This window comes from Epargyreus clarus, unplaced genomic scaffold (genome assembly GCF_041222505.1).
Source record: "Epargyreus clarus isolate Ecla_fem2 unplaced genomic scaffold, WU_Ecla_fem_2.2 ptg000004l, whole genome shotgun sequence".
Lineage (NCBI taxonomy): Eukaryota > Metazoa > Arthropoda > Insecta > Lepidoptera > Hesperiidae > Epargyreus > Epargyreus clarus.
This window is the reverse complement of record NW_027332212.1, coordinates 585,807-601,540: the sequence shown is the minus strand read 5'-3', so window position 1 is coordinate 601,540 and position 15,734 is coordinate 585,807. Positions and strand designations below refer to the sequence as shown.

Genomic DNA, 15,734 nt, shown 5'->3' with positions numbered 1-15,734 from the left:
TTAAACAAACAAAGTATTATGTAGTCCGAAATGGTGGTGCACTGAATGATAATGAATTATCTGAAATGTTTCATTGATATCATAGCATGATAATGGTTAGTTCGTTCGTTTTCATCTACGTTATTTATGTAAGTTTACCTACATTAAAAACTGTTCTGTTTTGTTTTTAAATAAAAAGTCAAGAAAAAGCTGATTCCTCAGAAAGCGGACTTAAAGTAAAAAGGGACTGAACTCCATTGCCTCCAACTTAGGACATAAACCTTTGGATCAGAACCACATCGGTTAACATAAAGTACGAACTTCGGACCCCAGCTTAAGGTGTCGAATAAAACGGAAATCAGTAAAAACTTTCGGAAAGGTGCAAGAAATGTCTGCTCAGCCTCCAAGTTTGATACTTTTACGACCTAAGAATTACTGATTAACTGGGACGTAAAAATGAGAGACGCCGATTTTTCCTGAAAATTATCAAAGAGCAGGTATCAACCTGATCTAATTTAGTTTTGGAATTTGGTGAAATAGTATGAACAGAAGGTGGTCGAAATTGCTTTATTATACCTGTTTAATCCTCGAATGGTTTTTTTTTACCTGACTGCGAAGAATGTTGTTTTTTCGGGTGTATGTATGTCTGATTCTTTTGCACGCCCTGCAGTCCAAAACTGTACAACAAATTTTAATATATGTATAATAATATGACATGTTGTTAAATTCTACTGAACGTGGAAGTGACATATTTTGAAACAGTCAGGTCTTTTTGTTATTTTAATAATTTTCTACTGGAATAATAGTAGGAGAATAATGGTAACGATAATACTGATGTTTTGTGGTTGCGTAGCTGTTTCAGAGGTTTAGGGGTAACAGACTACTTGTAGTTTCGGGACCTGTAGTTTCGGGACTAGAATAGATCTACGGTATCCCCTGCCTGTCGTAAGAGGCGACTAAAAGGGGCCGTCCGGGGTTGCCGGCGGCAAGAGTGGGACCTCGAACCGTCCGGCAAGGAATCCCGGGAAGGACGGCGGCATGTGTGGTCGCATACGTCGTAAACACCAGGTGTGCGGGAGGAGCGTAAACTGCTCCCCCCAGGGCAGAGCCCGACCGGGGCATTGCGCTAGGAGGACTCCGGTTGTGTTTTATCGGAGATCCCAGAGTTCTCTACCAAGCGCTGAGGACGGCCACCGGGGCGGTTTTAGTGCGGTAAAAATCCCACATAACCTGGCATCGCTCCCACGTCGTTGGGTACCTTTTGTAAGATTTCCCCTCGAAAGCAAAAAAAAGGGGTAATATACGAGTGACCGTGATCGTATATACGAACAAGTCGGAACAGCTCAGTGGTTGTGGCTGTCTGAGTACATATTTTTAAACAGAGCATATCAGCTGATTTACAGTTTATACTGTTATAAGGCAAAACGGGTTGAAACACTTAACTAAACACTTGGAAATTGTAGACGTAGTATTTCTGTTTTCATGCAAAAATATTTTATTATTCGCACTTTATTTTATGAATCTATAAAAAGTACTCAATTCTAGCGTGTAAATTAAAAAAAAAGTGCACGGAAAGGAACCTCAATGGAGTCGCGCACGAAAGCCCGGTATAAATATTACAGCTAAAAGTTTTAAGCAGGCATATATTATGATTACGTGGACACTCCACATCTTTATAACATTATTATGAAACTAAGCCAAATATTCTCCATTTTCCGGTCCCTGGAGAAGCCATAATCCCTTATCACGGAGGAGCGGCTGTGATTATTCCTTGGATTACACGGTGCACTGATCAACAGCCGCGTTTAATGTCCTTTTCGGGAAAATAATTCAGTATCGCGTTTCATAAGGAGTGTAGGGGAAATGTTATCTGGTTGTATGTATTTTTGTAAAAAAATATTGAGAACCAACGTTTTTAAAATAGAAAGATATTTCAGCGCCTTGAAATGGATGAAGCCATAAAACGCTAATTTGTCAGTTATTTTTTTAATTATTGAGAGATATAAACAATTTTACAGAAAATGTACGTATAAATAACTTATACTACGTGATTTACTCAATAAATAAATGAGTATTTAAACATTTTAGGGACATTTTAGCACGGAGATGTGGCAAAACTTTATTTACGCAACAATTTCAATTCTTAAAATTGGTTACGCTTTCTTGATAGGAGTGATCTATGTATTTTACTCATCTAAGGCAGATTTGTAGAAAAGTAGATAAGTAAATGAAAGTAGAGCTCGAAAATCCTTATTTTAAAATTCATATTCAAATTGGAAGATTCTAGACGGTTTGCTTTAAATTGCTTTAGAGTAATTCAAGAAATACTGGATAGGATTTGAATTACTTTATTGTTAAAAATATATGTTGCAACATACGTAACACATATTGAAGGTGATAGAACCCTTTGTGGTTTGAGTCCGGCGGTACCACCGCCACACCTATTTCTGCCTCATAACAGCAGTGTTCAACGCTGCTGTGTTCTGGTTGGTTCATTGGTTACAGTACATAACGTAGAATTAAAATTAATGCCAAAACACAAAATTTCCTGAGTCGAAGTCGCGAATAACGCAAATTTGAATAAGCATAATATTGTGGGAGATGGCTTAATAATAAAATGTATATGCCAGCTGTTTGTAAAAATAGCCTCATTTGTATACCGGTACTCTCTATTTGCAGAGGAATCCAAAGACATACAGAAAGCAGTAGATAACAATAATATACTAGACAATCTTATCACTAATAAGTATCACTGTACAATCGTGTAAAGAATTACATTAAATGTTTGTACCCCGATTTTTATAAGATTTGTGTGGGATTGATATTAGGGAAATGAGTCGAACCCAAGTAGAAATGGTTACTACTTCCTACTTAAGGTCGTTGCAATGAGAATTACGTTCTTCCGATTACTGAGCAAGTTAATTTAATTCATTTTTAAATCAAGCAATGTTTTCATTTTAAATCAGCGCTGTACTGCTATTTTGAGGCATAAATTTGTGTGGCGTTGGTACCTCCGGAATCTTACCACGAAGGGTCAATTAAATACTTGCAAGAACTAAACTACTTATTGTATAAAATGCGTTAGTTAAGAGGCTATATAAAGTTTTATAGAGGGCAGAGTATAGCGTACCGAAGGAATACCTTTAGGAAACTTAAAAAAAGATACACATAGGAAGCTCGCCATAACCATGCGCTAACCATATCGATAAAACCCTCATTTACATAGAAATAGGACACTCGCGATACCATTCAGGCACATTGCGTAGATCCTATCACTTCGCGAAATTATATGCGAAAGAGCCAATTTGGCTGTTTATGTCAACTTTAACTCAGGACATGAAAATTCTAAGAGCATCTTTTATATTTTGAAGTGCTAGTCTTTATGGTGTATTTACTGCATATTATATACACTATAGCTATTCATAAAATACGTCAGCAATTCTGACTGAGTAGTCAGTATAATGCCGCTTCGGACGCTTGCCAAACCGTCAAATTTAAACATGTGGATAGAGCATATGATGATTTGTGTAGGTTTGCAAGCGCCTATACCATAGCTTTTGATTAATCCAAACGTTAGCAGTGGTTTGGAGATTGCGGCTAACGCCAAGCGTGGACGCGGCATGAAATTATAAATAGTTGACGAGATAGGGGAGAATGGGGTGATTATGATAATGACATAGTTTCCTCTTACTATTATTGAATTAAATCACGTAGGTAGGCTATTTATGTTATGAGCGATTGACTAGAATCAGTATAGGATACAAGGATAAACTTAATTCTTACGTTTATTTTTATCTAAGAGTATTAGATATATTTATCCTATATAAAAGACGGATTATATACCATCCTATCTCATTTAAATAACAATAGGACAGTTGCGTATTCCATTCACGTCTTGCGTAGCGGGGACAATATGATGCGAATGTGTCCTTTTACCCCTTTGTTTAGGTTTTTCTTTATGAAAATGGAGTAGTGTGTGATGTATGTGATCTATCAGATGATACGCATTTAATGTCATTCTTGGGTATGGTTATACATCCATAGACCCCAAACAGAATTTGCTTCTAACCTGCGGTCCATACATATCTTACTTGAGGACTGCGTGTCTCTCCCATACATACCACAAAACGAAAACACAACAATAGCGACACATACTTGCTGTGATGAAAAAATATGTATGTGTGTGCTTGCAAAAATGTCTGCATAAGTGATCTCATCGATTCTAATACCTATAAATGTATAGTTGAGCCAGAAAACATAATTTAAGTTTTATAGTTATATGAATGAAGCCAAAGAATACACAGATATGTCTTGGGCTCATTTACAAAACCAATAATCAACAAGTCATCATTACCAATATTCATAATACGAACGCAGCAAACAGGAAAAATAAAGGCATAAAAATAATATGTGCGTATACTCACTCACACATCAATATAACGGATCTGAAATCCCTCATTTACATAGAAATAGGGCCCTCGCGTATTCCATTCACGCCCGCGTTGGGACGATACGACGCGAAAAATGTGCACTAGCCCTTCTATTATTTTGACTTGAAATATTTCGACCTTAAGTTACTTACGCAAACACCTTAAAATAATAACCAAATAAATAATAATTTCATAATAACAGAACAACCAAATAAATAATTATTGTGTAATATGAGTTGTGTCCGTGGTTTCCCGTTTAATAGTGTGAACATTCGCGAGATTTCACTTCTAGGTTTTTATTGTTTTTGCGCGATACAATATTTTTTTAAATAAAAGCCTAAGTTATTCCTAATAACATCAGTTAATTGCCAACGAAAGTCCGTCAAAATCGGCACAGTCATTTCAGGTTTAGCTATAAGAAACAGACAGATAGGTAAAAAATAGCTGATTTTTTATATATCTACCGTAAGCCGTACTCGTGCTTTAAAATAAATAGATTTTACTTTTTTAAATTGGTAATAAATAATAATGAAGCTAAAAATGAAAATTAAAAGCAATGTTTCAAAGAGTGAATCACTTTTATTACAAAGGAGTAAATTATATATATGTACAATAAATTGTTTGAGAAAATTAGTCATTAGTCACTAGTTTTTTGTGGCTTAACTTGCGAATATTTTAAAATGAAAACGTACTGTTAACCGCAAAAAAGGTAGAAAGAAATAGGAGAGCGAGAAAAGATAGATAAACCAGGACTGTGCGTAGCGACTTTATGTAATTCGACAAAGGTCCTTCTCACGTACGAACCCGATTTAAAACACCAAGCTTGATAATTTATTGCCACCATTTGTTCCACGCTCCCAAATCTGGAAACCTTAGGTCTTAAAATCTTTATCTTGCAGCTGGCGAGGCTTATGGATGTTTTATTCATCATGAAGCTGAATTAAATCGTTTTGGATTGTCCGCTGGTTCCTTGTGATATTGCAATGAGTGGTAAGGTTTTAGGACTGATTGCCCTTATTGTTGTTTAAGTAATGGATATAAAAAGTAAGGCTATTATAATATGGTTAGTAAATAAGAAATGATCCAAATAAGGATTTTAAAATCTTTGTGGTTTTTTTTTGAGTATTTTAGTAAAAAACAAATTAGGTTTACGTCGATTTAATTTTATTACAAGTGTATATAGCGGAGACAATAATTATATATAATTAGATATATGTGAAAATTCAAGTCTGCTTAATTTACCTACCCGTGTATGCTTAAATTATATTCCTAAACCAATTCTAAACCTAAACAATTTTCTTAAATTGTGATAAAGTAACAAAAATAGAGAGAGACGTCATACATGATACATCACAGGTAATCTTCAATAAAAAATAAGCATTACGTTCCAATATCGGGAATCGGTGAAGATCATCCAATCCATCTTTATGGCGACTACATCCAATAAGAAAGGGTCCAATCAGAATTTAGGTATAAAAGAAAACAAAACGAAACCAATTCGTCTCATAATGGTTTACTATAACAATTTATCAGTCTTCTAAACCTTTTCTTTCCATCTAAACCGCAAAATAGATTACAATCTCGAAACAATTTCGTCTGAGTCGTGTTAGATGTGACAACTAGCGAGACTGACGAGTAGAATTAGTTGCAAACGATGTCATTTGAAAGCAATTTCAGCTAAATTTACTGATTTTCGGTTCGATTTTTTTAGATTTTATTTTAAATCCATTTTCCCTTTTTTATAAGAGTAAAATAGTAAAGAAAAATTGCGATTAATCTAACATGCAAGTGATTACTGCCACCCATGGACATAATCAGCTCCATAAATATACCAGTCGCGTTACTACTCCTGTACCCTTAGTATGAGTTTTTAAGTTTTCACAAAAATTACTGTAATGTAACTATGTAACTGTGTAATGTATTTACGTATTACCATACATTTCCAATCAGTTCTGCTAGGGGTGCTGATTGGAAATGTTTGGACAAATACGTAAATAAATACAATAACAGTCATTTTTGTAAAAACGTAAAAACTCATACTAAGGGTACTGATGTCAAAGGTAATCCCGTTATATCTAAATCAGTCGCCATTCACACCCTTCCAACTAAACGTAAAACTGATTCTCGCTAGAAATAGGTGTGGCGGTGGTAGCTACCCGAACACCTTCCAGTTCAATTAGTAGACTTATTTTAAAATAAAGAAGAAAATTATTTCACAATACTAAAAGAACAGATAACAATAATACAAAAGCTTTTTAATGTCATTTTAATAATTATGAAATTGCTACCCAACGTAACGTTTTAAGAGAACTTAACTCACCATTCCGTCCTGCTCTCACAACATTATCTGAAACGAGACAAAATACAGATTAACGAACACGTATCCCTATGTCGTTAATATGAAAATTTCTCATTAACATACACGTGACTGTAATAATTAATGCCACGCTGTAATTAACTTTGTTATTAATATAGAGATTTACAAGTAAAGCGATCACGTTGAAGGTGTAATTGAGACACTGAATGCTGTAATCTATACTCTAGGTGAACTAAATTATAATTCTATGTCTGGATATATATAGAAAACATAGGATTTTATAAAGGACTTGTCTAGTGTTAAAATTATCTAGAATTAATTTAATACCGATGGAATGAGGGGCCAAATTATTCAAAACAAGTCATATTTTGTGAAAAAATAACTATCTTCACTTCTGTTACCGTTTCTTCCACCTGTGGGCATTTGCTAGCTAGAAATGTAAAAACCACTGTCTCATACTTACGTTATGGTAAGTACCGTATAGCAGTAATGGTATAATTTTCCATGGAGTAGAACATACTATATACTATAGGTACAAATGTTTGCAGGAAGTGACATAAGTTAGATTAACCAAGAAATTTAAGCATTAAGCAAAAAAGGGCAGAATCTCGTTACAAATGAGGTTCCGTGAAGAGGATTCTGTAGAAATAACAATAGATATTAATTAAATCCGTAACGAGATCGCCGCAGACTCCAATCTTGGTGACAATGTTATCGCATCTGTGTTTGATCCTATAACGAATGTAGGTCAAGGGTATTACTGGAAGCATTGCTTCTTTAGTACGCTTATTACGTCTTTTTATTTTTGGAAGATTTATGTAAAGTAAGAAATTTAGTAGTCTTGAGGTCAATCTTAAATGCATCTCAGAGACCAGAAGAATGTACTGTAATTGTACTGTAATTGACATATTAGGATTCCTTGTGTCGTGGATGCCATGGTAATAGACGATACCGTGGTGGAAGAATGCTCTGTAGAAAGAGTAATTTCTGTCAATCCAAATTTAGAACTCCATGAAGAAAAAACAGACCTCCCTAAGAGGGTGAGGAGAAACGATACAAGACGATAAAACACTGCAACTATGTTACACCGTACAAACTAAAATATAATAAGTTCCGTCAGATAGTTAGCAAAAACCTAAAGGGCCGTATAAACATTGTACGATATAACTTGACGACCAGAGTAATATACAAATTGATTCGACCAATAAACATTTTTCCCCATTAATAATAAACACATTAATGAGAACCGATCCTTCAAAGCGAAAGTCTATAAACTACACTCCATCCGCCCACGTCCGAGCACAGCCAGCTAATAACAAACCCTAATACCCAGAAATTAGGGTCGTGATTACTGGAGCGGTTAACGAGAGAATTGAATTAGATGAAACAGAACAAGCCATACTTGTTGCGTCTCACGAGGGCGTAAGATCCAATCAATTTTCAATCTTACACCCCTATAAATAGGGATTACGTGAAATGCCTTTGTGATTCAAAATAAGTATAATAGGGATAAATATTCAGAAATCAGCGGAGAGGAAAGCACTCTACGGATTTAATAAAGTTTATCCGTAGAGCGACGAGAGTTCGTAATTATGGCGATGAGTCCCGAAAACGATTAGGCCCAAATAATATAGGACAGCGCTCGAGGTTGAATAAATTAATAGTTGAAAACGCTAAACAAACACGCTTTTGGAAAATGCAAAGGAAATAATCATTATTGGACTCGCTTCTATATACCCTGTAAAGGTCTTAGTAAGCGTTTTTTCAAAAAATGTGAAAGAAATGCAAGCATTTCCGTTCACATACCATTAATTTCAGGAACATTTTTCTTTTTATAACCGTACGACTTATATTTCGCTTAACTACAAACATTGCTTATACTAAGGCTTAAAGGGTAAACAGATAGGACACGACTGAACAATTATTATTATGTGTTTTAGTGTTCAAACAGGATTTGTTATCCTTATTGCTAATTAATTTGTTTTTTTTTTTTAAATAATTATCTTTATTAAATTAACATTTATTACAACCATACAATGTTGTTGTCAAAAACATTTTTTACGAATTTGTTCCAACCAAGTTGGTCGGCAAATTTTCTATTGGGGCAAAAGTTAATAATTCATAAGAAAATATTATTCGTAATTAGATTCATAAGGAAAATTAGTGAATTTTTAATAAGGCACAGCCAATTATCCCACTGCGTGGCTCCTACCTTTTGTGCCGGTGTCGAAAGTTAACAAAATGTACATAAATTTGTGTCATAATGAGTCACGTTATTGGTAAATTCCTTCTATCGGCAACGAACTCATATTCCTACGCACAAAAATGTGCGAGATTTTTTATTAAGTATTCATACATCATGCGCTAAAATAGAATTTAAAATTCATAACCTTGAAATATTACTTTAGGAATTATCAAAGTAAGAAAAAACATAAGTATTTAGTTGAAAATTACAAAATGCCAAACCGCCACTAAAAAAAAGTGTAACTGATCCGGCTGGAAGGACCAAAATGAGTTTATATTTAGTATAAACATCTAAAAGCGGTTAAGTTGTGGATAAACTCGCGTAGCAATTTCAACCACAACCAGCTGTTGCTTAGCCGTTAATTTGTTGCAGCTTTCCTAACCGTCCTATGGTTAAACCATCGTAAACATGTAAGCCTACTAAGCTTCATACCTCAAGGTGCTAAGATCTGAAGTTCCTGGTTTTATTAGCTGAATATTGCCGGTCGTAAAGTTTAAGATAACCAGGATTGATGGACCTCGTAAAGGTTTCGGCTATTTGTAGATCTTGAACGAAATTGTAGATACATTTTTTTAATTACTTATAGTTTTATAACCGACTTTAAAAAGGAGGTGGTTATCAATTCGGCCGGTATCTTTTTTTTTTTATGTATCAATTACTCCGCCGTTAGTGGACCGATTTTAATAATTCTTTTTTTATTGTGTAGAGACGAGCCGAAAAATAATTCAAATAAATGTTGGTTTAGTACATATTTCTGAAGTCGGCGCTCATATTAGACACGCCGTTTACATCGTTATCCAACGAAATATATTGAGCGCCGACTTCAGAAATATGTACTAAACCAACATTTATTTGAATTATTTTTTACTTTGTAGTGACATAGAAGTCGGTTGAATTTATTGTTTGAGTGGCTTTAAGCAGTTTGTTTCGTTTCACCTAGCTGTTTTAAAGTATTTATTCAAATAAATAACGATTGCCAACTTCAATGCTTATGCTCTTATTTTTAATACTACTCTTCCCATAAACGTAAATAAAATCAGTAATGTAATCAAATAATGTTGTTGAGAAAACTCTTTGTTATTACATAGAAACTATGGGTTAGTTAAGGGTAAGGCTAAGGTTACGGCTAAGCTTCAGGGATTTTATAGAGAGTAAATACCATGGACTACTTTAAACCCCAACACTCGTTAATCCGTTAAGTAGTTAGGGCTGCAGGACATAAAATGAAATATATGCTCGTAAAACATTACCCTCGGCAGTCCAACAAAAAAGGATTTTGTATTAAGATTTATTATTAACGATATTTTATAACCGTTGTCTCAAACTACAATTGTTAAGTAAACCTATTAGAATGTGCAGTGCGCGTGAACTGAACTTTCTAGTTGAATGCTCCCAAGTATCCTAATTTCACTTCCAATCCCCGAGAATACAAACTGCTACTTGTACATAGTTTGAAGTACTTCGCACTGGAACAAAACGTTAAGTCGCATTGTTTCGCGATAATCCTTGTTTCCTATTGTTTATTTGTTCTGTAAAGCGACGACTTACAATCTTGGCTTAGAAAGATTCAAAGTCTTATTAAAACGCTTATGAACAGTGTTTAGCTATTGAGTGTAAATGTATGTTTGTTTTCACCATTATGTCGAATTCGACATTCCATTTTAATGAAAAGTCCCATATACATAGTCCCAAATATAAATCAGTTATTTACGGTATGAAAACAGCAAACTATCAGTCTCTAAATAATTATGTTCAATTCGGAATACCTCAAGGAAGCATACTAGGGCCGTTACTGTTTTTAGTCTATAATATAAATATCAATCACAGTACCTATTGTAAATTAGGATGTTCTTTTTTAAATTTATAAGCAGGATAAATAATAAGTTGCAAGAATGGCTAACCTTCCTAGGTATTGCGCTTAGGAACTATAACTTATTTGACGTTTCATATTAATTAATAGTTAAAACTTAGATTACTTCAATAGGAACATATGAATTATTAATGCAAGCTTCCCCCCTACTAAACCATATTAGCATTAACCCACATATTTCCGGAGAGTCAAACTGTAACCAACGGAAGTATTCCTGAATAAAAAATGCCTTCGAAAGCCGGAAGCTAACGACTAGCGTGCGAGGAATACACAAAATTCCCATGCGCTCCGATATCCTTACGTTCATTTACATACATTTGTTCACGCACAAGTATCACGAAATGAAATGTATGACAATTTCCTCTTTTTCCAAAACTCTATTCAAGCTCGCGGTATTTCTAGCTTCAAAGCGATTTTCAAAGTTTTCTTCCAAAAGTTAGTTATTTCCTGACAATATTTATTCCTTTAGAATTCTCTCTGAACATCAGCTAGTTACCATCGTTTAGAAAGTTTCACTTTGAAGAAGTTGCGCAAAATTTTCTAAAGGTTAAATAAAAAAAAAATCCATTGTTTATCTTTATATCATAATCATGAGAAATATGAAAATATAGGATCCATTATATGAATTTTAAAATCTATTCCCTAAAAAACGGCGTCCAATTAGAATTTAAATATCAAGCATCATACCATGCGAGTAACATCAAAATGCATTTAAGCCGTGTGAATTGATATCCGATAAAAAAACTGTGAAACCAGAGCACCTCGATTAAATTTAACCGGAACATCGATTTAATTTAAACCTTTGAGGCTTAACTCTAACAGTGCCACCGCATGGTATTAAATGCCAAACATTGTGGGACATTTTATTATTTTTGCTGTAACAGCAGTAGTTGCTGGTTTTGGCAGTAATGTTCATAGTTCAGCATTATAAACACTACTAATTCTCCCCTATAGCACAAAATAAATATAGTTTATAAATACTAAAAAACACGCTTTTTTAATAAAATCAACCAAAAAGTAGAAAATAATTTTCAATCTAGGAATCAATTAGGAACAGTAAATAATATAATAGTGAAAAAAGCGTGGGGTTTTCGAAAAAGTTTTCGAAAAGCGCCCCATAGTTACATACATATATACAAACATATATACATACATACATACAACCCAAGCTAATAAAAGCGTGTTAATAAATAGATGGCAGAGTCTATTATCGTTAAACTTTAGCAGTGCTGGTGCTTTTCTAACTTCTGCTTTATTATAATAATAACGTGGCGGAGCGTTCACCGTACCGGTCTGATGCCCAAAGGGTTTCGGGTTCGATCTTCGTCCAGACAGATATTTGATTGATGAATTTAGATGTTCTGGGTCTGGGTGTTTGTGTATTCGTCTTTGTTTGGGTCCATGGCAACCACGATATAGGGAATCTTAGTGTGGGGCTGTGAGTGAAGAAGGCGTTTATTTGTTTATTAATATATATAATAGAGTACTTGAACGTTGAGAATTGTGGGGTATACGAAAGCTCTTTAAAGGTGCTGTTTTCACACAACTTTCACAAAACTTTCACTCTATTCTATTGTTCCATTTAGATAAAAAATCTACCAGATATTAACAGATCAGTGCCCTGTGATTTCATTATAAGAAAGAAATCTTTATGAGCCATTTTTCTTACACAGTATTTGGTGTTTTAATAATCGGTGCATTTTTCAGAGCTGATGTGCTGCACGATGTTTGATTAAACTCTGTAATCTCTTAATAACTTCGCAAGGATCAAGCTTTGACGTCTGTGCTTCAAGCGATTTGAGGGAAAACACCGCATTCGAGCGTTTAAAACTTTTTATATAAAAAAAAGTGTGTGTGTGTCAGCTACGACGCACGATTGGAGTTTACTCCTTACGAATGATAATTATGATATATATCGAATAGAAAAAAGGGTAGGTAAATGAACGCATCTGCTAAAATGATAAGAGAAACAAACATATATCTGTAATTATTCGGATTATTTATATTACTTCAATAATGCGTATTACATAAAGTATGTTACAAAATAATATAAAATAGCGCCATCTAGTGGCAAGTTTTATAAATTGTAAGTTTGCAAGTTTATCAATCTATGTATGTATTTTGGTTCCAAATATTATAATGGTAACTTAATATAATTGTTTATATTAAAGTAAATTTTAATATAATATAATTATTTATATTTAAAACAATGTTAAACGTTTTATAACTTAAAACTTAATAATTATAATTTCTTTGCCATCTATAAAATATCCTTGTTGCAATTTACGGATGAAATTTATATGAGACTCAATAAACATGTTATTATATGTAATTTGGATTGTTTCTGAATGTTTTATAATTCTAGAATTCATTTAAAACGTATTGCTAATTTTATATAACTTATTTTGAACATAATTCATTAGCAATAATTCTGTAATAAATATTAAATAATACTGTTTTGATTTTGCCCGTTTATCGTTGATTGATGGTGCTGGTCAATAATGCATCCATTTTTATAAGTTAAATTAATATATCAGTAACTTACAAAAGCCTCTTTATGTTAAAAACTTATTGTGCTAATATTATATCATATTCAATTGCTTACTGATTTTATATGTTACTCTTCTTTAAAAACGTTCATAAAAGATTGTTAATCATATTATGGCGCCAATGTTCATATTTTTCACAGTGTTTATAAATGATCAAACCTATAACTTAATTTATGCAAAAATGTAAACAAATTAGTTAATGACGTTTTAATGTTTTATATATTGCTAATTATTTTTATTGTAATAATTACTTTCATATGGGATTTGAACTTACTGTATTTTAAATTAATAAAAGCACTCTTGATTCATATTTTGGTTTCCGTTACGCCTCAACTTTTCGTGTTACACTTGATTTTACTCCTCATAAAATTTCCGTACCGGGCCTTATAACTCAAATCGTTTCTTAAGGAGTAAACTCCAATACATTGTAATTAATCTTTTAGTTTACCAATTCATCACTAAGTCCCACCAAATCGATAGTAGATAGATATTCGGTAATAAATGGTCAATGTAATCATGATGCAATGTCACATAAAGTCAACAGATTAGGAATTAAACATTGTTATTTTTCTTACCAAGATTTGTTCAGACACGTAAATAAGAAGGATTTTTAATTCAGAACCTTGCAAAGGCGCGTATGAACTTAGAACGTGGTAGTTATCTTGAAATCGCAAATTAACTAAGAGTGAAATATCCATAAGACATTTTCAAACAGTCACCAAAAATAAGCTTTGAGAAATAGCATTCATGGCAATGGAATATGAGCCATTTACCTAATATCTACTTGAGCAAGAATTTCTTGTCCAAGTAGATTCATCTTCATCTTTGAGACCTCCGGGAGTACAATAATAAATTGAACTTGATTAATAAACTTTTTCCCTTCTGATACTTATGAGCCGTCTAACTTTTATTTCTTGATTTCTTTCCATTTGACTTTACGTCATAGTATTGTGTAGGGAATACTCCATCGGTTTAGTTGTGCTGGTTTTCTAAGTCCATCATAGTACATGAACCTTCATAGAATAGAATGACAGTTTAGCTGTAATTCCCTGGTTATGTATGTTGGTTACCGTAGTAGATAAATTACTTCGCAGGAAGACGGTGATCAATTTGCTCGATTTATCCTTCTCCTCATCCTCCTTAGCCGCCTTAAATCATACTCATGGGAAGAGACGTCAAAATTTCATTTCAACGCAAATATTGGCTAGGTTTATGGTTTTTAAGATTATCTACTGTGGAGACGTAAGGTTGTAAAAGCGGAGCTATGAATTTGGTATTCTCCAGAAATTGATATGCATGAGTGTAGAAAATAATGTTTACTTTAAATCTCATACGCACATCGTCACACTTAAACGACAGGTTGATTGGTCCATGAACGTGACTTTATTTGTACTGAGCCTGTTGTTATTCGTTAGTATGAAATTGTAGTATTAACTGATTTCTGTTAAGTAATAAGTAGTTATTAAAACGAGAACTAACGCCCATATTCTTATAGATCAATTATAATTATGTAATAATTATGTTGTTGTTGTTGTTGTTATCAATTATAATTACTAATAAATAGATGTTAATGTTGAGAATAGAAGCAATTCAAGACTGTAATATTACGCGCAAGATAACAGAATGGTACTATTACGTAGGCGGAGGCAATATCGAATTGTGAGGCAAAAAGAACATGGGTGCTACTAATTGGAGCAGACCCTTTGTCTAATTGGAGGCATAAGAGGATATGAAACAATTCGCTATCTTGACACAATATGACTGTATTCAGATATTGTTCATGACAAGCGTTGTATTGAGTAATCTGGGATGACATTAAATTGTCCTCTAGAAAGGCAGATAGAAATCGTTTGGAACGTAAAGAAATGTGCGGGCATGAGCGCGAATGGTAAGTATACGAAGCATTCTAATTTAGTCCTCAGTCCAGCTTCTAGCAACTTTTTTGTTGCTACTTTCAGGTAGAATTTTGGAAGGATTTTTTCACAGGTGGTTTACACCGTTGGTTTTCTACACCAATTTCATTCGTTGTCAATTATTTTATTGAATAACCCTTCCTTGGCAGTCGGGTAAAAAAATAGATGTGAATAAAAAAATATTGGATGAAATTTTAAGTATTCATATCTAAGAAACGATCATCTTCTGAGACCTAAAAATGATTATTGTTATATTTATACTCGTAGTCCAGATGTGCTGTCTGGCTGGAGTTTAACGCAAATATTTCGGATATTCTACGGAATGGCACTGATGTTCCTTTTGCCTATATATGACAGGTGCCATTATCCAACATGTCAGTCTGCCAAGATGATGCCAGAAAATGCCAGGGCTATGATGAGATGCCGCGTTC

General features: G+C 33.7%; 1 protein-coding gene across 2 annotated transcripts in view; it reads right to left on the bottom strand.

The window, feature by feature from the left end:
• LOC140757230 (metabotropic glutamate receptor 2-like) overlaps positions 1-15,734 on the bottom strand; it is a 233,859-nt gene that overhangs the window by 143,662 nt on the left and 74,463 nt on the right. Inside the window, exon 2 of one of the 2 annotated variants that reach the window (XM_073092769.1) lies at positions 6,730-6,756. The exons of the other annotated variant lie outside the window; for it this stretch is intronic. The gene's annotated coding sequence lies outside the window, so the exon portion shown is untranslated. The remainder of the gene's footprint in view (positions 1-6,729; positions 6,757-15,734) is intronic. 2 annotated transcript variants of the gene reach the window in all.